This window comes from Podarcis filfolensis, assembly GCF_964270895.1.
Source record: "Podarcis filfolensis genome assembly, chromosome: 2".
NCBI classification, from domain to species: Eukaryota; Metazoa; Chordata; class Lepidosauria; order Squamata; family Lacertidae; genus Podarcis; species Podarcis filfolensis.
In genome coordinates, this window is record NC_139605.1 from 91,920,180 (window position 1) to 91,944,500 (window position 24,321).

The window sequence follows — 24,321 nt, forward strand, 5'->3', positions numbered from 1 at the left end:
TTAACCCACAGTGCCACCCGCATCCCTGTTTGAGTTGTATAAGAGTGCTTTAATTGTGTGGAGCTGAGGTGACTGAACTCTCCACCTGTCACCAGCCTGGCAGAAAGTGGGGAAAGCAGGAGAGCCCCCCCCCTCCCCGGGCTATGTTGTGCACAGGGCCCAGCCCTACCTTTATGCAGACATTAGGTGGTGGGTGCTAGGGGTGGAAAGCAGTGTCAAAGTGTTGGAGGAGAGAGATGTCGCACAGCTAGTCGTGTGCCCCCAGAGCTCACCGACTGCTGCCCTCAAGTACGGAAGAGGGCCCTGCCCCTTTGCCAGCACTGAGATAAGGTTCTACTGTCAGTCTGGTCAGCTTCTGCACGTGGGACAGCACCATCTTATCCTATATCTCAGGTAGCAAAAGGATTTGGCCAGCTCTGGCAGTGCAGACTACCCCAGCATACCATGTGCAGTTCTGGGATTGTCAACTGGTCCAAACAGGGGAAAAAATTGTTTATGGCAGGTAGACTTTATAAGGGTCTGAAAAGTGTCCAGTGAACTAGTAAACATTAGACTTATTGACCGCAGAACCATACCTCCAAAACCAAAGTGTACTTTCCCATAGAAAGTAATGCAAAATGGATTAATCTGTTCTAGACTTTTAAGAATAACCCCTAAAACAGCAATTTAACATGAATTTTACTATCTAATGAGACCGTTGATCCATAAAATGAAAGCAATAAACAATGTACTGCAGTCACACAATCAATCAATCAATCAATCAATCAGTAGCTGAACTGGGTTCCACACAGTCACAAAAACAAAACAAAAAAAGCAGCAAAAACAAAAAATGCAAAATAAATAGCAAAAACAGACAGACCTCAGTGTAACACTCAAAACTGAGCATGTTTGGCTTCCAAAAAATGTTTGCAAACTGGAACACTTTCTTACAGGTTTGCAGTGTTTGTTTCCAAGTTGTTTGAGTACCAAGGCATTTGAGAACCAAGGTACCACTGTATTGTTGAAAGCAAAAGTTGTCGACTCTCTTGGACAGCCTATGTCTGCCATTGAAAGGGAATGTGCTGCTCTCTGCCACCATCGATCTCCAGGAAGACACATATGTACTACACAGGCCAGGCTAGGCCTGCCCCACCATATCACCTCGCCTGCTTCTTGATGTCAGCAGATGGTGGCGTTGGCCCGCAGGCGATAGGACTAGGCCCCAATAGGATTCCACATGGTTGTGCAATACCGTGATGCCATCCCACTTGTGAAGTAATTGAACAATTGCCGAGCAAATGCTTCTGGGAAGAATGGGCTCCTTTTGCTGCTCTCTTAGTGGCCTAGCCCTGAGAGAAGCTCACAGATGCAACAGGTTCCATTGCAGACAGAACCCCCTACTGGCCAAACAAGGTCAAAACAACTCCAGCAGATCTTGCTAGTGACACTGTGGGGAATTGGGTCCAGTGAATTGATAGGCTATTTTGGGTTAATTTTTTTTAAAAAAAATGGCAAATTGCAAATTGACAGCCTTTCTTTCACAAGAACAGATAAGGCAAGCAGCAGGATGCCAGTTAGCAGGCAAACTGTCATCACCCACCACCGCCCCAGTTACAGTATTAATACTCGCTGCCTCAAAAGTGTTGAACCGGGCGTCAAAGAGAAGCTTGTGTGTTTGCATAATGATTGATCTGCCAGAGATAGCAAGTTCTTTTTATGAGTTGTTTTGGGGCTGGAGTCCAAAGGACAGGTGGCAGGTGGTTAACTACATCTGCTGGAACATCAAGAAGTTCAAATAAAAGCGCTTCCTAACAGCATTACAAAAGTGAGCAAAGGCAGCTTCACTTTCAACTAAAGGAGGGTCTCACCTGTACATTTGTTCTCATAGTAGGCACCCCACTTTGAGAGTTAAACAAGCTGCTGCACTTCTAAATGCACCAACGAGAACACAACAAAGTATATCTCCTGTCATCGTTGTTTCTCTATATCTATGCCTTTTCATCATCATCATCATCATCAAAATGAGGAAGCAGAGGAGGAGGAAATCTTATAGTGCAGGTTAGGGAACCTGTAGCCTCCCAGGTGGTGTTGTGCTCCAACTCCCATCAGCCCCAGCCAGAATGAGCAGTGATCAGGGGTGATGGGAGTTGTAGTCCGGCAACATCAGGGAGGGCCACAGGTTCCTTACCCTTATAATATGACCTTCAGTGTTCAAAGCATCGTGCATAGATAGCACTGCTAAGCCTAGCAAGAATTATTATCCCATATTTTGGAGGAGGGATAATGGTTTGCCTGAGGCCACCTTGAGCGTTTGTGTCTTGAGGTGGGATGGATGCATTAAGGAAGCAGTGCAGCCAGTGCAAGAGCTGCAGTGGATGGTGGGAGATCTGGTTTTGAAATCCTACCCTGCCGTGGACTTCAGGGATGAACGTGGGCAGATGCCAGTTATGCCTTATGCCTAAGGCTAAAATAGTGGCGTTGGTATCACCATCAGCTGGGATGGGGCAGAGCTGGCAAGATCTGGCAGAGGGTTGGCACTGGAGAGAGCTCAGGTAATGAGCTGGGAGAGGTTTCCGCCCCTTTGTTGTCGGCCATCACAAGTCAGCCTGTCCCCTGCTACTTGGGAGTGAAGTCCCCATGGTAGCAGAGGAGGCAGAGGGATGTCCAATCAGCAGGGCTGGCTGAACCAGAGGTTCAGAAGGACTGACTCAGGTCCCATCACAAGAGAGCGCCTGCAGGAGCACAGACTTGCAAGTACCGTCTTCTCGCTTTGAATGGGAAGCACACAAATGACTCTTCCTTCACTACTCTTTAAAAGTAGAGCAGCAGAGGCATGCCAAGTGTAGGGGCAACACCTTAGCTACTGCCTAGCCATGAATCTTAGAGCTGTGCTTGTAGACTTACGAACCGTATATCTTGTAATAATAATAATTATTATTATTATTATTATTATTATTATTATTATTATTATTATTTCTACCCCGCCCATCTGGCTGGGCTTCCCCAGCCACTCTGGGCGGCTTCCAACAAAATATTAAAATACAATAATGCATCAAACTTTAAAAGCTTCCCTAAACAGGGCTGCCTTCAGATGTCGTCTAAAAGTCTGGTAGTAGTTGTTCTCTTTGACATCTGATGGGAGGGCGTTCCACAGGGCGGGTGCCACTACCGAGAAGGCCCTCTGCCTGGTTCCCTGTAACTTGGCTTCTCGCAGTGAGGGAATTGCTAGAAGGCCCTCGGTGCTGGACCTCAGTGTCCGGGTAGAACGATGAGGGTGGAGGTGCTCCTTCAGATATACTGAACTGAGGCCATTTAGGGCTTTAAAGGTCAGCACCAACACTTTGAATTGTGCTCAGAAACCTTGAACTAATGCTGAGACTTGAGTCCAAATACTGTGTCTGAGGGTGAGAGCCAGGACAGTGTCATATTTGCATGAAAGAACCCTATTCCTACCCTAAGTTGTTGTATGTTTACTCTGCTTTTCCAATTCCATTCTCTCTTTCCTGGTCATATGGGAAATGTGCATGAAATCCCCAAGCCTGATGGGTTGGGAGCAAATGGTGTCTCCCAGTAATGCTGTGTTTCAGCTTGAGAAGCTTAACTGAATTGTCCTGACTGGACACTAAACCATTGGGACACATTTATTGTTTGGAGCTTTTCTGGGAGTCATGGATTTGCTTGCAGGCGTTTTTAAACTTTCCTATAATATGATTCCAGCTGATCTCATATGGCTTGGTGAGGTCAAAATCCTACTCCAGGTGTTTCCATTTCTCCCTGCTTGCAGTACGGTGAGTCTGTGGGGACTCAAGTCCGGGAAATAATAGATTTTGTCTGAGCCAGCCAATGCCTTCATCTCCATTTCCTCCAAGACCGAAGCAGACAAAACAAACTGCTTGGAGGAGGGGTGTGAATACTGCTTTTCTACTGGAAACCTTGGGCAACAGATTGGATTTCTAAATTCCTGGCTTAGTCTGCAACTGCTGGAAAAGGTGTCACACACACACACACACACACAATGGTGGGATTCACCTAATGAATCCCGTCAATGCAAAACCCTCACAAGGGCTTCCACTTGCGCAATGGGGCTTTCCCTTCCTCTCCTTCCCTCCATGCCCCACCCCAGCACTCTCCCAAATTGGCTCGGCAGGGTGGGGGGAACTCTAGAATGGCACATAGGGGGAGGAGAGGGAGGATTGTTCCATCTGGCAAGCCTCAACTCTTGCATCGACGAGACATTCACCATAGCATGATGTTGAATTCCACCCATATATTCTGCTTTATATGAACAAAAACTGCTCTTAAAGGGGCTTATATTTCCTGCATCTGGCAGATTTTTTAAAGGTGTAGTTGGCTCAAGTGTCTGATTGTGAATGGCAGATCAACCAAAGGGGGCGGGAGGTAATATCAGCTGGAACAGATACCTCTGTGCTGCTACTTTTGTGAGAGCCTGGGTCTCTGGTAGTCAGATGGAAAATGTGACTTTGTTCCTTGGTCTGCTCCCAAGTGAAAATATTGCCAGCCAGCCATAGAAAATCCACCTGGACCTGGAACGATGGATGAGGAAAAACAAAGTTGTACTTACCTGTAACTATTGATCACACAGATTCACACACACTGACAAGGCTTGCACTGGTGGCACATACTGGGTTGTAGCCAATGCTAGTCCTACTCACAGTAAACCCATTGAAAGTAATGAACATGACTGACTTAAGCTCATTACTATCAGTGGGTTGGATACAACCCATACTATATGTTTGCGTTGGTGACACAAATCCTAAAACTGGAAAGATACAGAGAATATGAGGGTGACAGGTAAATTCATGAAACATCCCTTGTTTTGGGGACAGGGGAATGATGGCAGTTCAGTGGCAGAATGCATACACATCCAGCAAGGCCGGCCCTAACATTGGGCAGAGTGAGGAAGCTGATTTGGGGTGTCATGAAAGGGTAACAAATGGGTTGCTATTCAATTTATCTGCCTTATATTTTTACCATGAAAGATGGGGGAGAGGCGCTGTGAGATTATTATTTTTGTCCTCGGAGACAGTCCGGCCTTTGGTACTATGCATCTTGACTACTCCATCTCATGCAGCAAAGTGTCTTGGGCTGACCCTGTGCACCTGCAAAAGGTCCCAGATTCAATCCCCAGGTAAGGTTAAGGGAGTTTCTGCCCTCTCCCCTCTGTGATTTCCAGCAACTAACTGGCCTTCAGAAGCATTAGCACCTCTGGCTGTGAAGGCATAGCCATCAAGCCTAGTAGCCATTGATAGCCTTAACCTCTATGAATTTGTCTAATCCAGGCTTCCTCAACCTTGTCCCTTCAGATGTTTTGAGACTACAATCCCCAGCATCCCTGACCACTGGTCCTTCTAGCTAGGGATCATGGGAATTTTAGGCCAAAAACATCTGGAGGGCCAAGGCTGAGGAAACCTGGTGTAATCCTCTTTCAAAGCCACTCAAGTTGGCGGCCATCACTGCTTCCCATGGGAGTGTATGGCATGGTTTATGCACTTTGCGACATATACTTGTACCTTGCTTTCCCACCCAGGAGCTGGAAGGTTTTGCACGTTTTCTTCGCCTCCAGCTTTTTACACTTTTTTTTTTTTGCAACCAGCCCTGTGACGTAGGCTAAATGAAAATATGTAAGCAGCCATTCTTATCAATAGATTGCCGGGAGAGACGGGTGCAGGGGCCTGATCCACATACAGTGTACGGGACCCAGGAAATCCTGTTGGTGTCCCTGTTTGGGATTTAGGGCTTGGGTTTATGCACATTCAAGTGTGGAGCCTTCGGTCTCACTAATGCTAGAGAAATGCCTGCATCTTGAGGGGTGGGGTCACAATCTTCCTGCTCTATTATTTGCTCTGCTCCCTGCTATTTCATTTCTGGATCTAGTGGATTGCAGAAGAGGTATTCCTTCAAAGCCTCCCTTTCTCTTTTATATACAGTGGTACCTCGGGTTAAGAACTTAATTCGTTCTGGAGGTCCGTTCTTAACCTGAAACTGTTTTTAACCTGAGGTAACACGTTAGCTAATGGGGCCTCCCGCTGCCGCCGCACGATTTCTGTTCTCATCCTGGGGCAAAGTTCTTAACCCGAGGTACTACTTCTGGGTTAGCGGAGTCTGTAACCTGAAGCGTCTGTAACCCGAGGTACCACTGTATATATATTTGGACAGGGAGGAGGCCATTGTGCTCTGTTGAGGAATCCTGCCATACTTTGTCTCCTCCTTACCCTTTTCCAGGAAAAAAAGAGCTCTCTCTCTCTCTTCTCACCCCCTCCAGCACTTCACAGAAGGTCCCTAACACAGTTTGCCTCGATCTGGTGCTCTTCATTTCCTTGTGGGCTGAACTAATATCTGCCTGGTTTCAGAGCCACTGTATGTTATCTCTTATGACATTTGCCAGTGTTTTACTAAAAAGGCTAAGACTGAAAGAGCTCCTTGGTGTGCAGCATGATTTTTTTTTGGGGGGGGGGGGAGATGCCACTTTTATTTATTTTTTGATCCTTACGAAAATTCACCAGCATTTTGGTCCTAATTCCTCCTAATAGTCACATTTTTGTCTGCAATTCTTTCTCATATACACTTTCTCTTTTTTTTTCCAAAATAGCTTCCTCTAATATAATGCATAATACACTTCTGTATGTTGTTTTACACTGATATATGCAATTTTATCCATGCTTTGCCCTAGTCTGTGCATTTGTGCATACATTATTTGGCTGGGGAACTGCATCGCAAAATTTGGAAAGCTGCAGATTCGAGAAAGGTGGCTGTGTTTCAGTTCACGTGTTGTTTCAGACTGTGCAAGTTAGGTAGGTTTGCCTTTAAATGTGAATTGCATCAATCCAGCCCCCCCTCCCAATCTCTATGTGGCGGTGGAGAAGGGACTTCATCTCTTTTGGACCACTGAGCTCTGGCTTCCCCAGAGACAAAGGACAGGAATGTTTCTCCCCACTCCCACTCCTTTTGCCTGGTCAGCTCCTGCCAGGCAGACTCGAAAAGAGAGCTCCATTGTCCACCAAGGGCTGATCAGAGAGCAGCTCCACACCCTTTGCAGCAGGAAGCAGTTTCAAAGCATTTGGAGGCTGGAAAATGCCGGGGGAGCTTCTAGCTCAGAGCGCAAGAAAAAGCTCTGGATGAAAAGGACAGAGCTGACAGGTGCTCCTTCCAAACAGAAGGGAAGCTGTCAAATAAATCTGACCTTGGTAGATCCCTTGTTCCTACACGCCACCAAAAAAAGTGCAAAAAAGCAGCCAGGTGTCCCTTTACCCCCCAAAATCTTCTTAATACCTGCAGTAGACTGTGTGGGATACAAGCCAACCTTCCAAGGACGTTGCACTGCTTGTAATGGGGCAAATGGTGAGAATGAAGAAGTTATGTGCCTGTGCCACATACTCACTGATGTGGAATATGTCCTTTCAGTTGCAGATGAGAAACAGGGCAAAGCTGCATTCATTATGATGATGATGATCTGCAGTGAGAAAGCAGCAGAAACTGCTTGGCGTAGAGATTGTTGGTGTAGAGTTCAGTTTGGCATCCTGTGAACCAGGCAAAGGATTCTGTCTGGGCTGTAGCTCATGCTGGCATGTCAAACCCCTCATTGCAACCCATGGTGAACTTGTGGTTGGATCCTGCTTCATCCTTATAGGAGAGAGAAGCTCTAAAACTGTGCCAGAATCCCAAACTGTTTCTTGAGGACAATCCCCTTTTCTCTCCTTAGCCAATGAGAAGACATTTTCAGGCACTGGAAAGGGCGGTTCTTAGGATTACTGGCTGGAATATCATACCAATGTCACACTGACTTTGATCCAAGTGTGACATCGTTTTAAAACCAAATTCGTGGCATGTGCAATCAACCAGACATGTGGCAAACAGGATGGTTACTGGTGAAGAGGAAAAAGATAGGTTGCCGTTTTATATGTTTGTAGAGCTAGCAAATTGTAAAGGTAAAGGGACCCCTGACCCTTAGGTCCAGTCGTGACCGACTCTGGGGTTGCGGCGCTCATCTCGCTTTATTGGCCGAGGGAGCCGGCGTACAGCTTCCAGGTCATGTGGCCAGCATGACTAAGCCACTTCTAGCGAAGCAGAGCAGCGCATGGAAACTCCGTTTACCTTCCCACTGGAGCGGTACTTATTTATCTACTTGCACTTTGATGTGCTTTTGAACTGCTAGGTTGGCAGGAGCAGGGACCGAGCAATGGGAGCTCACCCTGTTGCGGGGATTCGAACCGCCGACCTTCTGATCGGCAAGTCCTAGGCTCTGTGGTTTAACCCACAGAGCCAAAGCTCAGTCAAATTGTACTCACTCCCTAATTCATTATCCTTCTGGCTAGTCTGGGCTGATTTGGTTTATATGAATGAGTTATGCACATTTTGCAAAGCCTACAGAAGGGAAATGCTTCCATTTCTTGGGCTTCCTGTTTTGGAGTGCTACTCCATTGCAAGCACTGAAGGTTACCACAGTAATTGAGTGCTATGGTCATCTGCCCTTTCCTGGGTTTTTATGAGTGTGTTCAGCAGTTCTTATGCACCACCTTCTTTAATCTCTGCTGCACCAAGCCTTAAGAAGCCGTGGCTCTGCAACAGAAGGTGTGTGCTGCTTATTAGCAAAACTGAAGCAGAAGTTGTTCTATTTCCCAGGGAATTCATTCATGTAATGATGATTCATATTTTGGAAGGCACAGGGTACTTCTGCAATTCACCTAAGTGATGCTGAATTAGTGCAAAATCTGCGCTGGCAAGCAGGTATCTCACTGCTTCAGCTCCTGGAAAAAAAATGAACTTTAGGCATGTTAATCATCTAACAGAGAAAGGCATGAACTGATCACAAATGAAATACAATGCCGTTCCTCATCTACAACCCTGACAGAATGCGAGACTGAGTGAGTTTGCTTTTTAATTTGTGGCACATTTCTCCCTCCCTGTGATGGAGTCACAGCCCCTTTCTCTTTTCAATTTGACGTGGCTTTGGCTTTTGACTGCGCAAATATTGCCAAAGCATAAGGAAAAAGCAAAGCCTTTTGGAGGCTTTCTGGGACAGGGACTATGAACACCTTATGGCTAATGGCTAATGTGCAGCCACAAGGTAATGCTGACATATATGGACACAATTCTCTTGTGCAAAAGACACAGAGAGCTAAACTACAAATCTTCTGAGGGTTAATAGTAGGGGGGTTGTGAGGAGGGGTTGTTGGGAACACAGTGGGGGAAGAAAGACTTATACACCCCTTCCCCCAACATGCCGCGACCCCAACCCTGGTGCTCCCCCAACTCTCACCTACCAGCTTAGCTTTGATTGACTTCCCCTTCTACCAAAAAGTTCTTCCCTCAAGCCAGACAATGCAGCCAGTGGCCAGGTTCTGGAGGAAGGCCTGCACCTTGTCTACAACAGCAGTTTGTGTGGTGAGCTCCCGCCCCCACCAATGGAAATAATGACACATGACACAATTATTAAGGTTAATGGGCTAAATAAGGCCACAACTTTATTGGTTACAGGTGATGAGCTGTATTGGCTTAGGCATTGGTCCTAACAGACCATATCCAACTTCAGCCCGTCCGCTTGAAGTCCGGGAAGGGTTAACCACCAGTTGGGGGAGTCCTGCTGATGCACATCAACTAGGAACTCCCCTGGGGTCACCGCTCGGGGGCGTGCCTTAGGCCCTCACCTCCCCAGGCATCAGACAGGGCCATGTCCCCCGGAATCCTTTATCGGACTACCCTTCAATATGTGGGGCGGGTGATGGCGCTACCTCCCCTCTTCCATCTACAGAACAATAGCAATGCCTAACCGCCAATACCCAGAAAGTTGTGACGATTTGCTATGAGGTAGGTGAAAACCAAGTGGCTGGTGCCAATTTGCCAAGTGGAAAAATTCCTACCAGGCCCCTCAATGGCGACCAACCAAGGTCAAAGAACGAAGCCCTGATAGGGCAGGAGGGTGGGAAAAGCAGGAACAGCTGGCAGGCGGCAAAGAGGGAGATCCCCGGCTGCGTCCTGCCTTAAATAGGGCTGGCCACGCCCCCTGAGCCAGCTGATTGGCTGGCCAGGGGGTGATGAGGCCAGGAATCCCCCCAATCGCGCAGCGGCTGGTTCCATTCAGTTGGGACCATGACACGCGCAACCCTACCTCCTCCGTAGGGCGGAAGTGGCTTTGTTTTGTCCAGTCATCCCTGGGGGAAGCAATTGCAGGTGGATTTCGTTTCCTCTGCCCCCTCTTCCAGGATCCCATCCCATCTTGCGTTCCATCACTTAGTCATCCACCTGCAACACCTGGAACCAGCTGTCATACCACAGGGTGAAGCAACCTGCTTCAAGGGGAAGGGGCTGCCGCGGGAGGATAGCTGAGGGCAGGGCTTGGTGGCTGAACAGCGCAGCAAAACTTTTAAAAATGTTGTTCCCGTACCTCTCTCCTTGTTGCTCAGAGGCACCATTTGGGCTCTGCTTCAGGAAGCAAAATGTTCTGGGCTAGTACTGGCTGTTAACTTACAAAGCCGTCGTCTCTTTGTTGTTATCCTTGCATCACCCACCTTCTGCTCTCCTTTCCCTATATGCTTCACGCTTCTCCCGCTCTCCTTCTCCTCCTCACCTTTCTTGCTCCCCACCCCCACGCAAGAACATGCCCACACTGGGTCCCCACCCCACGCCTCCGGATTCCATTATGTTTGACCAGCAGGGCTGAACAGAGAAGCGATGTCCTTGTTCCCATAGATCATAAAGCAGCAGCAAGCTGCAGGGAAACAAAGAGCCTAAAGTCTTCTTAAAAGTTATCTGCTGTACGGAGGGAGTGGTGTTTTGACACTTGGAAGGATGCTAGTGAGAGACAGGATTACTGGGACAGGTTCAGTGGCAGAAGGCCAGGAGCCATCTGAACGTCTCTTTAAAAGGCAGGTGCCAGATACGTCTATAAAATAATAACTAATAACCTATAAACAGTGACATCACTGTCCACCTCAGTGCTGTGGAGGTGATTTAGAGACACTTTGCCAGCTTGAAATGAGAACAGCTGCTCTCTGCTGGAAAGAGAAGGAAATCTTCTCATTAGCATTAAATTTAAATGAACCATTCCTCATTTGCATATTTCTGCGGTGCTCTATTTCTGTAAAAGGGTAACTTGGGAGTGACAATTCAGATCAAGGTTCAGTAATCGGGTTCTCCTTGACTGCATTTCTTAAAAGCATAAAGCAATGCTTTCTGGGTTTTTTACTCATCTCACAAAAAGGATGGAAATCTTTACTTGCCCTTTGTAATCTCCATCCTGCCTCAGTGCCTAGCCCTGCAGAAGCCCCTCCTTCCCATTGACCCATGGCCCAGGGGAATGACCACTCCCCGCTTAAAACGGGGGGCGCCCTTTGCGTGGACGCGTGCAGCCCCTAGATCTGGAGCGGCTCCAACAGCATAGGCTTGGCTTTGCCTTCCCTCAGGTGGGATACCTGGAGGTCTCAGCCTACCTCAGTCAGTTGTCCAATCCCACCTGGGGGAAGCGTTGCCAAGGAGACCAGGCCAGGTAGGGGAGGGATTACCTGCCCACACAATAGAGGGAGGATCTTACCTGGGAATCCTCACTTGGCTCCAGAGCTTCTCCCACCCTACCCACCCTCAGTTAATGTCTTATTTTGCAGGTTAACTTTTCTTCACAGGTTTTGCAGGTTAACTTTTCTTCACAGGTATGCGGGCGCTGCTACGTTAAGGTCGCTGTTAAAGGGCCGGAAAGGAATTTCCCTGCATTGGCAGGTTTCGCCTTTCCCGTAGCAAAACGTTACAACTTTGGCGGTATCAGGCCTTGGGCGGAATCCTTTTGTCCATCTTCCTCTTTGCGGCGGCGATACCAGGGTTCCCCATTAAAGGGGTTTTCTGAAGGGAGGCTTTGACCGTACGCCGAAAGGTCGTTATTGCTCTCCCCTGCGGCGGCGGCGTTACGGGGACGGCTATCTCTGCTTGAACATATGTTCTCCAGAGCCGGCCCACCCCCCCCACACACACACTGGATAACCCTGATGCTCCCTAGGTCCCCGGCTGGGGACTGGGGAGGGAGAACACCCAATGCCTAAGCCAAGGTCTACCCACATTTGAAATTTAATAAAGTTGTGGCCAATTTAATCCCATAGCACGTTGTCTTGAGTCGTTATTCCACATGACGGGGGGACCGCGCAGGATCTGGGGACTCCGCCTGTCCACGCAATGCTGTACCACCACAACTACTGGTACCCAGAGCTTACTATCTGAACCTAACCAGGCAAATCCATCCTTGGATGGCCATGGTCTCACCTTCTGTGGTTCTCCTGTTTCCCTAGTGCAACCAGTCAGAGTTGCACACATGATGTTTTAGATATATAACTAAGGTTTTTGAAATATGCAACTACAAATGCAAAGTATGTTTGAGACAAATGCATGCTCAGAAGCATGCTGTTATATTAAGGGAGTCAAAAGTAGATGCAGCCTCTTGTTATGTATATACTGTATGTATATACAGTGGCACTCCCAGTTTGCTGCCATATGATGCCTTATGCATCTTCACACTATCTCTCTCTCTCACACACCCCACACCTGTCTTTGACACTACAGACCAGGGGTCAGCAAACTTTTTCAGCAGGGGCCTGGTCCACTGTCCCTCATACCTTGTGAGGAGCCGGACTATATTTTGAAGGGAAAAAATGAACAAATTCCTATGCCCCACAAATAACCCAGAGATGCATTTTAAATAAAATGACACATTCTACTCATGTAAAAACACCAGGCAGACCCCACAAATAACCCAGATGCATTTTAAATAAAATGACACATTCTACTCATGTAAAAACACGCTGATTCCCAGACCGTCCACGGGCCGGATTGAGAAGGCGATTGAGCCGAATCTGGCCCCCGGCCTTAGTTTGCCTACCCATGCTACAGACTGTCAGCTCTACTGTACACTTGGAAGACCACTTCAGTTCATACGTTACTTGTATTTGTATTTATGAATACAAGCGTGAAGTGTGAACGTTTGCAAACACGTGAGAAATGTAGCTAGGGAATCGTGACTGGCTGTGCATCTTGCTTGAGGTTGTATTACACCACAAGCTGCTACACACAATACCCCATCTTTCAGCATAGACCTATAAATGTAAAATATGACTGTGATGACAAAAAAAACCCTCACTCCACACCTGCTTACCTGTGTTTCATATTGTTGACAGGCTGCCATTTTTGCTCATTATGCAAATCTTGGTGGCAAACCTGGATTTTCTGCCCTGCAGTGTGCAGTGTGGCCTAGGACAAGGCAGAGATGACTGTGGCTGCATGTGCCATGTCCATGACTGCTCTTGGGAAATGTTGCTGGTGGTTCATGTCGCAATTGGATCTCTAGTTGTAGCTTTCAGACACAGTAATGACCAGAGAACTAGATATTTGAAGAAGAGGTGTACAAATTCTCAGCCATCTGGTTATTATTGAGACGATGAGTTAATGGCCACCTGGCAGTGGCTTTACGTCAGTCAAACAACCAACTGGTACCGTGTGTGTGTGTGTGTGTGTGTGTGTGTGTGTGTGTGTGTGTCCATGCATACTCCAATTTCTAGGGTACTTGGGCACCTCCCAGTTTGGCTCTCTATGTGACTTGCCTGATCTGGAGAAATAAATTAAATGCAGGGAATGAAAATCAAGAGACCACACTTAATGGTTGCTGTGGACATTTGAGAGTGCTCTTGGAACTTGGACAACTGTTTCCCTGTGTAAAGCTTTGTGCTATGTCTTGTGCAGGTGTCTGGCTGGCCGTGGGGAGATGAATATAAACAAAGCTTGAATGAGTCTGGATTCTCCCCCTACCCCCCCCCCCCACCCTACCCCCAAAAACTTAGACCAACACTTTCTCTGGTACAGAAATGGTCTTAAATCTAAATTAGGCCAGAGAGAGTCATGCCGAAAGAGGGCCAATGCCTGAAACACAGCTGACATAACGAGATTTAAATCTTAGCCTCGGGGCAAATGTGGGGGTGAGAGACTGGGTGGGGGGGGGGAGCTGAGAGAGAGAGACACCTAGGGAACGAAATGAAGCCCAGTCTGCAGAATGAGCTGCAATGCAAACCTAGACGAGCAAACCTGCTTGCTGAAAGCTCAGTAAATGCCACAAAACGGAAAGCAGTTCTTTCCAATGTGCCAACCTAGAGGGAGAGGGATTTCCTGTGCCTATGGCTGCTATCTTAAAAAGCAGAGACATCACCTTGCCGACAAAGGTCCATATAGTTAAAGCCATGGTTTTCCCAGTCGTGATGTATGGAAGTGAGAGCTGGACCATCAAGAAGGCTGATCACCGAAGAATTGATGCTTTTGAATTATGGTGCTGGAGGAGACTCTTGAGAGTCCCATGGACTGCAAGAAGATCAAACCGATCCATTCTGAAGGAAATCAGCCCTGAGTGCCCACTGGAAGGACAGATCCTGAAGCTGAGGCTCCAATACTTTGGCCACCTCATGAGAAGAGAAGACTCCCTGGAAAAGACCCTGATGTTGGGAAAGATGGAGGGCACAAGGAGAAGGGGAGACAGAGGACGAGATGGTTGGACAGTGTTCTCGAAGCTACCAGCATGAGCTTGACCAAACTGCAGGAGGCAGTGGAAGACAGGAGTGCCTGGCGTGCTCTGGTCCATGGGGTCATGAAGAGTCGTACACAACTAAACGACTGAACAACAACAACAACAACATGGCTGCTATCAACTAAGAATTTCAGTAGAGCTCTTTTCTTAAAAACATACACACACAAACACAATTTCTTTTTCCTCTGCTGCATCTGAACCATTCTTCCCTGCCTCTTCTGAAGGTGATACAAAGAGCTGTTAAGCAGAAACTCCTACATCCCCATGGACTGAATCAAATCCCCATGGGGGGACAAACCTTTCTTCCGAGCCAGCGTGGTGTAGTGGTTAAGAGTGGTAGATTTGTAATCTGGGGAACCGGGTTTGTGTCTCCGTTCCTCCACATGCAGCTGCTGGGTGACCTTGGGCCAGTCACACTTCTCTGAAGTCTCTCAGCCTCACTCACCTCACAGAGTGTTTGTTGTGGGGGAGGAAGGGAAAGGAGAATGTTAGCCGCTTTGAGACTCCTTCAGGTAGTGATAAAGCGGGATATCAAATCCAAACTCTTCTTCTTCTCTTCTTCCGACCCAGGAGTTACTGCTGCTTCCATACACACCTGAGATGGAGGTGTGGCTGATCTTTGGCTACTGGGAAGAAGTGAAGCCTTGGTCCCATAACCAAAATCCAAGGAAAGCCGGCAGCCATTGTGAGAGAGTGGAAGCGGCATCATGCTACTTCCACCTGCCTCGGAAGCAAGACTCACATGCTGCCTAGTTAAAAAACAAAAAAAAAAAGGACAGCAGCTTTCATATGCGCTGGACACAGACAGAATCAAACCTGGAGCGGGCCAGTCTTGCCAGGCAAATGGAAAGTGCTTTTCCATGCCAGAAGAAGCTTAAAACAATAAGCACCTTGACATAAAAGGGTGCAATATGGCAAAACTTTGCTTTGGAGTGACCTTTGCCAATACGCCAAGCTGATGTTAGCAGCTTTGCACTTGGGCCCATGGGGCCAATTGCCAGGGTTAGTCCCCAAAGGGTCTGCTTTGCTGGCTGCCCTCAAACATCTTGGCACAAACAGGTGCCTCGTTGCTAAGATATGGAGCTCAGATAACACCTGGGTTCAGTTCTCCATTCTGCTGCAGCTTTCCTGCATGATCTCCTCTGTCCAGCCATTTAGGGAACAGCCACACATAGATAGATGATAGATAGATAGATAGATAGATAGATAGATAGATAGATAGATAGATGATAGATGATAGATAGATAGATAGATAGATAGATAGATGATAGATAGATAGATAGATAGATAGATAGATAGATAGATGATAGATAGATAGATCAAGATCTCCATCCCACCTTCCAGGACACAAAGGGCACTATTCAATGAATGAGTCAAACTAGCAGAAGCCCATGCAAGGGGCTTCATGCAGTGTGGAATTTAAGGTGGTTCCCTCGCACAGGGTGCCAAGCTCGGGGAGGGGACGCAAAATTGAGAAGATCCATTTGGGGTTGCTAAATGTTGGCTTTGCACAGAGCGCCACATTACGAAAGTTTACCCAAGTCTGCCCCTGCTTCCTGGGCGGTAGCAGTAGGACAGGACAGCATGAAAACACAGTTACAGCAAGAATAAAGTCTATTTTGCTCAGGGAATAGTGAATCTGTGGCCCTCCTGACGTTGTTGGCTCCTATCATTCCTGACCATTGGCTAAAAACATCTGGAGGGGGCACAGTTCCCCCATCCTTGAATGGCTGGATGTTCTTTTCAGCTGCCAGAACCAGGAGTCGGTTTCCCATCATTCTTCTAATATGGTTATCTCAGCTGCAACCTGTGAACTGATGTTAACATGCTCGGTATTATTTTTAATGATATTTTGTTTCAAAAGACCATTAATTATCAAGATTTCCCAGAAGATGCATTAACAGAAACTCATTCTGCATCAAGAATTCACTTGGCCAGTGTGGAAAATGAAGTCTGATTGCTGAGATGATGATGCCTGGGTAAAGATGGAAAGCACACCACAGAGCTGGGAAAAGTTAAGAAGCACTTTTGTATGTTGTTCCCAATTGGATCGCAGGGGGTCTGTGGCAGCATTCACATAACAAAAACTACCATAGACATATCAAAAATTTTCAAAAGTAGTGGGTCCATGGTTTGACTTTTGGAATATAGGGGGTCCGTAGTACTACGCTAATTGGGAACCACTATCCTAAAACACAGGGTTGGGATTCGTTTTGTGGAAAGGTCCAAGTTCTGATTCAGCAAAGCTTTGACATTCAGAGCAGGGTTAGCAACATGTACATTAAAGGTATTGTTGTTGCTGTTAAAATGGCAGTAGTTAGTAGTAGCAGGGATAAGTTGTGACTCAGCTTCACAGCTGCAAATAAAACGTTCTAAATGTGTTGTAAGGTGTAATATACAAATGTGACACTAGATGGCGATGGCAAGCTATGCAAAATTCAATGTATTTTTTAAAACTTTTTTTTTAAAAAAATTCACACCGTTTTTAATACCTTAGTTGGCAGAGCATCTGCTATGCACACAAAAGATCCCAGGTTTAGTCCCCAGCATCTCCAGATAGGGCTGGGGGGAGAGCCCTTTATGAACCCCTGGAGAGTTGCTGCCAGTCAGTGTCGACAATACTGAGCTAGATGGACACAATGGTTTGACCGGATGAGCATACGGGCATAGGGCTGTCTTATATTACTAATTAATAATAGCACAACCTCATTAAAAGCCAACAATTAAAAACCTTACTTTTCAGAATTTCTCATGCATCTTAATCCACTTGACTGAACATTATGTTAACTCTGTAGAAGGTTTTCTCAAAGGGTGCGGGTGGCTGACTCCACCGCCGCTGCCGCCATGACCGGACTCGCTATAATTTAGCAACATAGACATCCTGCAGCATAACAGGCTGGGGTAAAAATATAGGAACAGGTGGCTGTTAGGGGGTCTGAGTAGATTCCTGCCTACATAAGCAGAGCACTCAATAGGATGTGGTGGCGAGTACCAATTGGAAGCAGTCAAGACTCATGCAATAAATAAAGAAATAAATCATGAGCCCCAGTTTCTGTATAAAGAACACTCCTGCTTATCCAGGTGTGCTTTATACTCGTCCTCCTGCTGCTAATGCACATTAAAATTACAAAGGGAATTCTCTTGCATAGCAAACTGAAGTCTTCCATATACAGTGGTACCTCGGGTTATAAACACCTCGGGTTACAAACACTTCGGCTTACAGACTCGGCTAACCCGGAAGTAGTACCTCGGGTTAAGAACTTTACCTCAGGATGAGAACAGAAATTGTGTGCTGGCAGCACGGCAGCAGCGGGAGGCCCCATTAGCTAAAGTGGTACCTCAGGTTAAGAACAGTTTCAGGTTAAGAACGGCCCTCCGGAACGAATTAAGTTCTTAACCAGAGGTACCACTGTACAAAAGATACACTGCATACTTCAAATGGTTTAATGGTGTGTGTGTCCCGTCCCCCGGTCAACGCAGGAAACTATAATTCTGTAAGGAGGCTAGTGATCCCTAATGGAGATTTCTCTCCAAACTCCAAATTCTCTCTTGGGATTCTTTTGGGGATAGAGAAATTGTGCCTCCCCACCCGCTAGGTGATGTTGAACTCCATCTCTCATAATCCTTGACATTTAGCCACGCTGGCTGGGGTCGATGACAACACCCAGCCTGTCACTATTTTGCAGGTGGGATTCTATTGCATAGTGGCACATTCAAGTTGTTCGTTTAAAGTGGATCTGAGCTCTTGCGTAAAAAAACCCCAGAACAGAACTTCTCTTTAGGGATAGTTAATTCTGAAATTCCGAAGGACCTTAAAAAAAAAATTATGTACAGTATGCTACAACCGCAGCCAGAATGGTATTTGCCCAGAGGTGGAAAGAGGATGCTGTTCCAGCCAAGGAAGAATGGCTGATTAAAATTTATGGATTACGCCAAAATGGCAAAATTAACGGGTGTGGTAAGAAACCACAAAATTTATTAAAGAGCGGGGGACATTTGTTGAATATTTGAAAAATCATGGGATGCAAGTAAGTGCATTAGTAGGGCTAACTTAAATCAAGCAGTTAAAAGTATTATTAAGATTAATTGTAGAATAATTTAAAAAATGGAGTAAAGTGGAAAATGCAGTGTTAAAAATTTAAATAAGATAAGAAACCACAAAAAAGGGGAGGAGGGAAGTCTAATGTGCATTTGTGTTGGAAGTATGTGGTTGTAAGGTGTGTGTCTGTAAATTTTTGAAAACTGAAAGCTCAAAAAAGGAGGGCTTGTGATGGAAAAATGCACCGGGAACTGTAGAGTTACAGTTGCTTAGTGTGATGTTGTAACACCTCCCAGAAACAAATTTGAATGAATGTTCAATGAGCAGCTGATGTCATATAACCTCACAGTACAAACAAACCAGAATGAATGTCCACAAAACAGGTTGTCTGAAAGGAACCTATATCAATGGGAAAAGCTTAGCCTGGATTTGAGGGTGAGGGAAGATTAGTTTCCCCATTTGGTTGTGGGAGTTGGCTATGAATCAACAAGAAGGAGATGAAAATATTGAAAAGAGCTAAGTATAAGAGACTTGTGAGTTACTGCGGGCTTCTCTTTTGTTAACATCTGGATTAGGATATATCCCTGTGAAAATAAGTAAAAGGGTGTTGCTTCCATATTGGTCAAAAAGAATGCAAGGCCCTGGTCGCCGAATGCGAGTCTGCAAGATTTCAAAGCTTTGCAGAGTTATTTGCACACAATTTCCGACAGATGGTTCAAAGAAAGTTTTCCTCTTATGTACTCCGTGCCTTCAAATAAAAATATGGCATTTTCTAAACATATAGAAAACATTTCTCCTTGCAAAAAATAATATATAAATCAAACGCTGTAGTTCCGTCTATTAAAATAAAGAGGTTAACAAAGTTCTATGAAGTAGTCATATGGATTTGCAGCTTTTTTTATCTAAAGAAAATGCGATGAATTTAACAATAGATCCGCAAAAGGATACCTACAGAAGTGGTTTTTCCCTCTTAGCATTTCATTAAGGGAGTTTTGCACACCGATTTTTAAATAGGTACTTGCTGTTCAGATCTTCATGCGGCAAGGCACTTATTGCAGCCCCTCTCAGCAAGATCTTAATCACGTAATTAGAAACATATGACTAGCCCCATTGAAATGTATGGGATTACTCCCTTGTCTGATGTTGAAGTGATGTTAAACATAAGTTGATGTGTTAAACATGGTAAAGTGCTTTATTGACTATGGCTAGACAGGCACATGGTTACAATTTAGCATATTATTTTAGCTACAGTATTCCCCTCCCCACTAGGATCTATACGTTTAAGAGTGAATTGCCCTTACCCAGCAATTTGGTTTGGGTGTATTGGTCCAATGTGCATATGAAGCAGCTCCCCTTTCGGGATTGAAAGAGGCCTCCTGCTCCATTTATTTTCAGACCTGGAGTGAGCAGGTCTTATTCAAATGACAGTATTCTGCACAGAGCTTGGACACTCCACTGAATGTCCATTAGGGTTCTGGGCGGGTATTCTAAAGGCCTGGTTCAAACATGCTTGACGATGGCAGTAGGAAGTGGCAACTTACAGGTGAGAATGAGTCGTCACAGTTCAAACACAGCAGGCGGAGCTTTCACATCACCATACAGCATTTCAAGTGCAATATTTCTCAGTGGATTCGGGGAGGAGAAGGGGAAGGACATTCCAGTGCACAAGCAGAAATCCTCACACTGATGGAATGCTCATGTAGTGCTATGTTGGGTATCACCCATTATTCACAGCCCATTTGTTCTAGTACAGAGTCCTGCAGCCTCAGATCATTATCATCACTCCTGCCCCACTTGCTCCTTCCTAAGATTAGCGTCTTCCTCCTAACCGCTACGGTTTCCTTCCAATCTGCGAGTCTTCTGCTAGGAGGGCAGTGGCGTAGCGTGGGGGTGCAGGGGGGGCCAGCCGCACCGGGCGCAACATCTGGGGGGGGGGCGCGCTCGCACTCGCAGCTCTCTGCCCGAGTGCTAAAATCCACGGGTTAGGGGGCGCAAATTACTTGCCTTGCCCCGGGTGCTGACAACCCACGCTACGCCACTGTAGGAGGGAACGCTGTCATTCACAGCAAGCTTGTCTAGCCCAGCGATGCATTTGCTAGACCCTTTCCTTGCCAGTCAGGGACATGGGTGGCGCTGTGGGTTAAACCACAGAGCCTAGGACTTGCCGATCAGAAGGTCGGCAGTTCGAATCCCCGCAACAGGATGAGCTACCGTTGCTCGGTCACTGCTCCTGCCAACCTAGCAGTTCGAAAGCACGTCAAAGTGCAAGTAGATAAATAGGTACCGCTCTGGCGGGAAGGTAAACGGCGTTTCTGTGCGCTGCTCTGGTTCGCCAGAAGCGGCTTAGTTATGCTGTCCACATGACTCGGAAGCTGTCTGCGGACAAATGCCGGCTCCCTTGGCCAATAAAGCAAGATGAGCGCCGCAACCCCAGAGTCGGCCACGACTGTACCTAATGGTCAGGGGTCCCTTTACCTTTACCTTCCTTGCCAGTCAGCCACCAACCATGTATCCAAGGCCCTCAGGCCCTGTCCTTTTGCCTTCCTCTGGGCCACTCTTCCCCGTCTTCCTCCTGATTTGAACACCAGACATGCATATGATGTCTGATGCTAATTCCCCCTCAAAGAGTTAAATGATAACTCATCAGAGGCAGCTACAGTTGCAAATGGAAACAAAATATATGTGAAAGGAAGAGGAGCAGGTTTGCTCAAGTGTGTTGCAGGTAGAAATACTGTTTGTAATGAAGTGAGAGCAGTAGTTGCTTGAATAAACAAATAAGAAAGTTTTGAGAATTTACATGCTAGATTAAAATAGATTAATTCATTGAGAAGGGGATTGTAAGAAAAACACTGGGGCCTAATTTGAATAGTAGAGTGCCTGATCTGGTGGGCAATCTTCTCCTTTATTTCCACACTGTGGCTGCAAACCAAATCACCTGTCAGGAGAGCTATGAGATTCAGGTGAGGGTCATATGCTTTGTCAATCCCAGCAGGTATATAACAGGAAGACCGGCCTACCCAGACCTTATTTTAAGAATAACATTAGAACTTCATTTCCCAAAAAATAATGCTCATTCCACAAAATGTTTACAAAGTTCAGCTACTGCAAAAGTTTTATGCATTTTTTAAAATCACCATGGTATTTAACCATCTTATGTCCTTTAGAGGAGAATTTGTGAATTGCAGAATTTTAAATACCTGTCATCATCCTTGGCTTCACTCAGTTTTGTTTATAACACTGTTCCATTTTATTCTAGTCGTGAGGGTGGGGGGTGGGGAGGGGCCTCACAAGTGGAGTAGCCTAGGGCCTCTCTTCATCTAAATCCGGCCCTGATCAGGGCAGGAGATCATATTCAAAGTAAGCTCAGCAAAGTTCACGGTTGAAGGGAAGGAGTTTTCAGTGGCTCCGTTTTCTAGCAGGGCCATGAAATGCAGCAGATATCAGGGCTGGGGAAAAGCTCAGCCACCAACCGTTCCCCAGAGAGAATTCATTTTTAACTAAGCTGCTGTGTGTGCACCTGAACCAGTGTCTCATTTTTCTCTTGTCTTTTTCCTTTGTCAGGCAGGGCTTGAAGATTCAATTACGGAGGGAACTGGCCGGCCTGGCGTAGATGGTGCTTTGCTTCCCCACAGACTTTACAGGCTTGCTGTAAGAATTTGTGTCGCATGCGAACCAGATTGCATTTTTAAACTAAGATGATAGGTGTATAGGGAAAGACCATGGGAATTAAAAACTACAGCGGCAAAGCAAAACACGAAAGTCAGGAAGCAAAAACAGCAGGTGATGTTGTCTTAAAAGGCATTAAGATGCAGAACCTGCAATTTGGAAAGAAAAATAACGTGCAGTATTATAGCTGAATGCGCCTTTGGCCCCTTCTTTCCTGGGGACTCTGTTTGTGCCCCTGCGCTGGTGTGGGATGAGTGAGCTGAGCTCTAAACCTTCATGTCTATCTACTTAGAATATATACAAGACCAGCTCTGCCAAAACTGCAAGATGCTGCTTATAATGAATGGCACTTAGAGATATTATGCCTTCCAGGTGAAGCACAAACAGATGCTTCTGAGCAGCCTTCACAACTTCTGGCCTACTGAGCCAAACACAGACTACCAGACTTCTCCAAATTTGCAGTGGCTGCACTCCAAGAAGCTGCTTCCAACAGCAGTGTTCTTCTGCTCAGCCCAATCTTGCATTTGGAAGCATGCATCTCTCCCTTTCACAGATTCAAAAGATTTCTTGTGGTGCGGTGCCTTAGTTAAGTGTTAAACGCACTAGAGGTTAATGGCTTATTGTTTTGTCAGGAAGCAAGGGGGAAACCCATAGTTTGCGAAACTGAAAGAATCTCTCCTTTCAATGGCTTGTTTTAAATTTTGGTTTCCGGTAAATGCAACTTGACTTTTGTAGGCAGTGTAAAGGTAAAGGTAAAGGGACCCCTGACCATTAGGTCCAGTCGTGACCAACTCTGGGGTTGCGGCGCTCATCTCACTTTATTGGCCAAGGGAGCCGGTGTACAGCTTCCGGGTCATGCGGCCGGCATGACTAAGCCACTTCTGGCGAACCAGAGCGAACCGCCGACCTTCTGATTGGCAAGTCCTAGACTCTATGGTTTAACCCACAGCACCACCCGCGTCCCAAGTAGTTTTTAGGCAGTGAGTAGCACCCAAAGGCTTTACAGTGTCAAATAGATATTGACCGGAGTGAAAGATTTTTCTGTTGGAATAAATCTAATGATTCCAACTGGATCCACAGCCAGGGAGGGCGGGATATAAATAAACGTTTATTAGTTTATTATTATTAAGAGTACATACGCATCAATTTTTCTGGCATTTTCCTCTCCCAAGAGGCTAACTTGTTTTCCCTTCAAAGCCCAGAACTCATTTGACAGTGCAATCCTATACACAGATTTGTAGAGTTGGAAGGGACCATGAGGGTTGAACCCCAAGTGCTTGAGGGTCCTCCACTTCAACTTGTGTTGCTCATAAGGCTCCCACTTTTCCTCTGACAAGCCCCAGATTTCTCCAAGGCACCCCATTTCAGCTCAGAATTCAATATTCCTGCACACCCCAATATAAAAGTTCTGAAACTTGTTGATTAGTTGCCCAGATGGTGGCTTCACCTTTGTGTTTCATCACTACGTACACACTTCCTAGCTTTTTTCCTCTGTATGGCCCTGGAACCAGGCATTTAGGAAACACTTCTGCACCAGTCGTCAAAGGCCTATATCCCTGATAATACCTCAGTACATGAGGGTGTTTATTGTTCAAACAGATGTGACAGAAGACAATCGTGTTTCCTGGTTCTTGGCTTGCCTAGGTTTATTACCCAAAGCAATGAACGCATGTAGAACCATTGTACCAAGAACAGATTTCCATGTGGTAAAGTAATGGATGTTCAGCAAAATTGTGCCGTTACAGAAGTTTGCTTTTAAGTAAGCAAACATAGAGCACAAATGCTCCGTTTCACGTTGCAAGTGGAGAGGACTGTCCCATTCTAGTTTTAAATACAATGTGCCTCATTCTTCCATTGATTTTCCAAGAGGGATAATTAGCATGCTGTTCTGGGAGAATGTGCTAATAAGTTATTAGTCATGTGCTGCTTAAATACTTGGCTCTGGCAAATGTAAATGCCCCGCAGCCCAATACTGCTAAGCTTCCATTGCGCCAGCATATTTAATTGGATTTAATAGTGTAAAACTTCAGGACATTCTAGAACCCCTTTGTGTCAGAGTAATTGCATTCTG

At 46.2% G+C, this 24,321-nt stretch overlaps 1 long non-coding RNA gene across 1 annotated transcript in view; it reads right to left on the reverse strand.

Moving 5' to 3' along the window:
* Positions 1-4,357: 4,357 nt before the first annotated feature.
* The window catches only part of LOC310755472, a 34,067-nt gene continuing 14,103 nt past the window's right edge, over positions 4,358-24,321 (reverse strand). The window contains exons 3-4 of the long non-coding RNA XR_014544384.1: positions 16,226-16,359; positions 4,358-4,523 (exon numbers count right to left, since the gene is read on the reverse strand). This is a non-coding gene — a long non-coding RNA (uncharacterized lncRNA). The remainder of the gene's footprint in view (positions 4,524-16,225; positions 16,360-24,321) is intronic.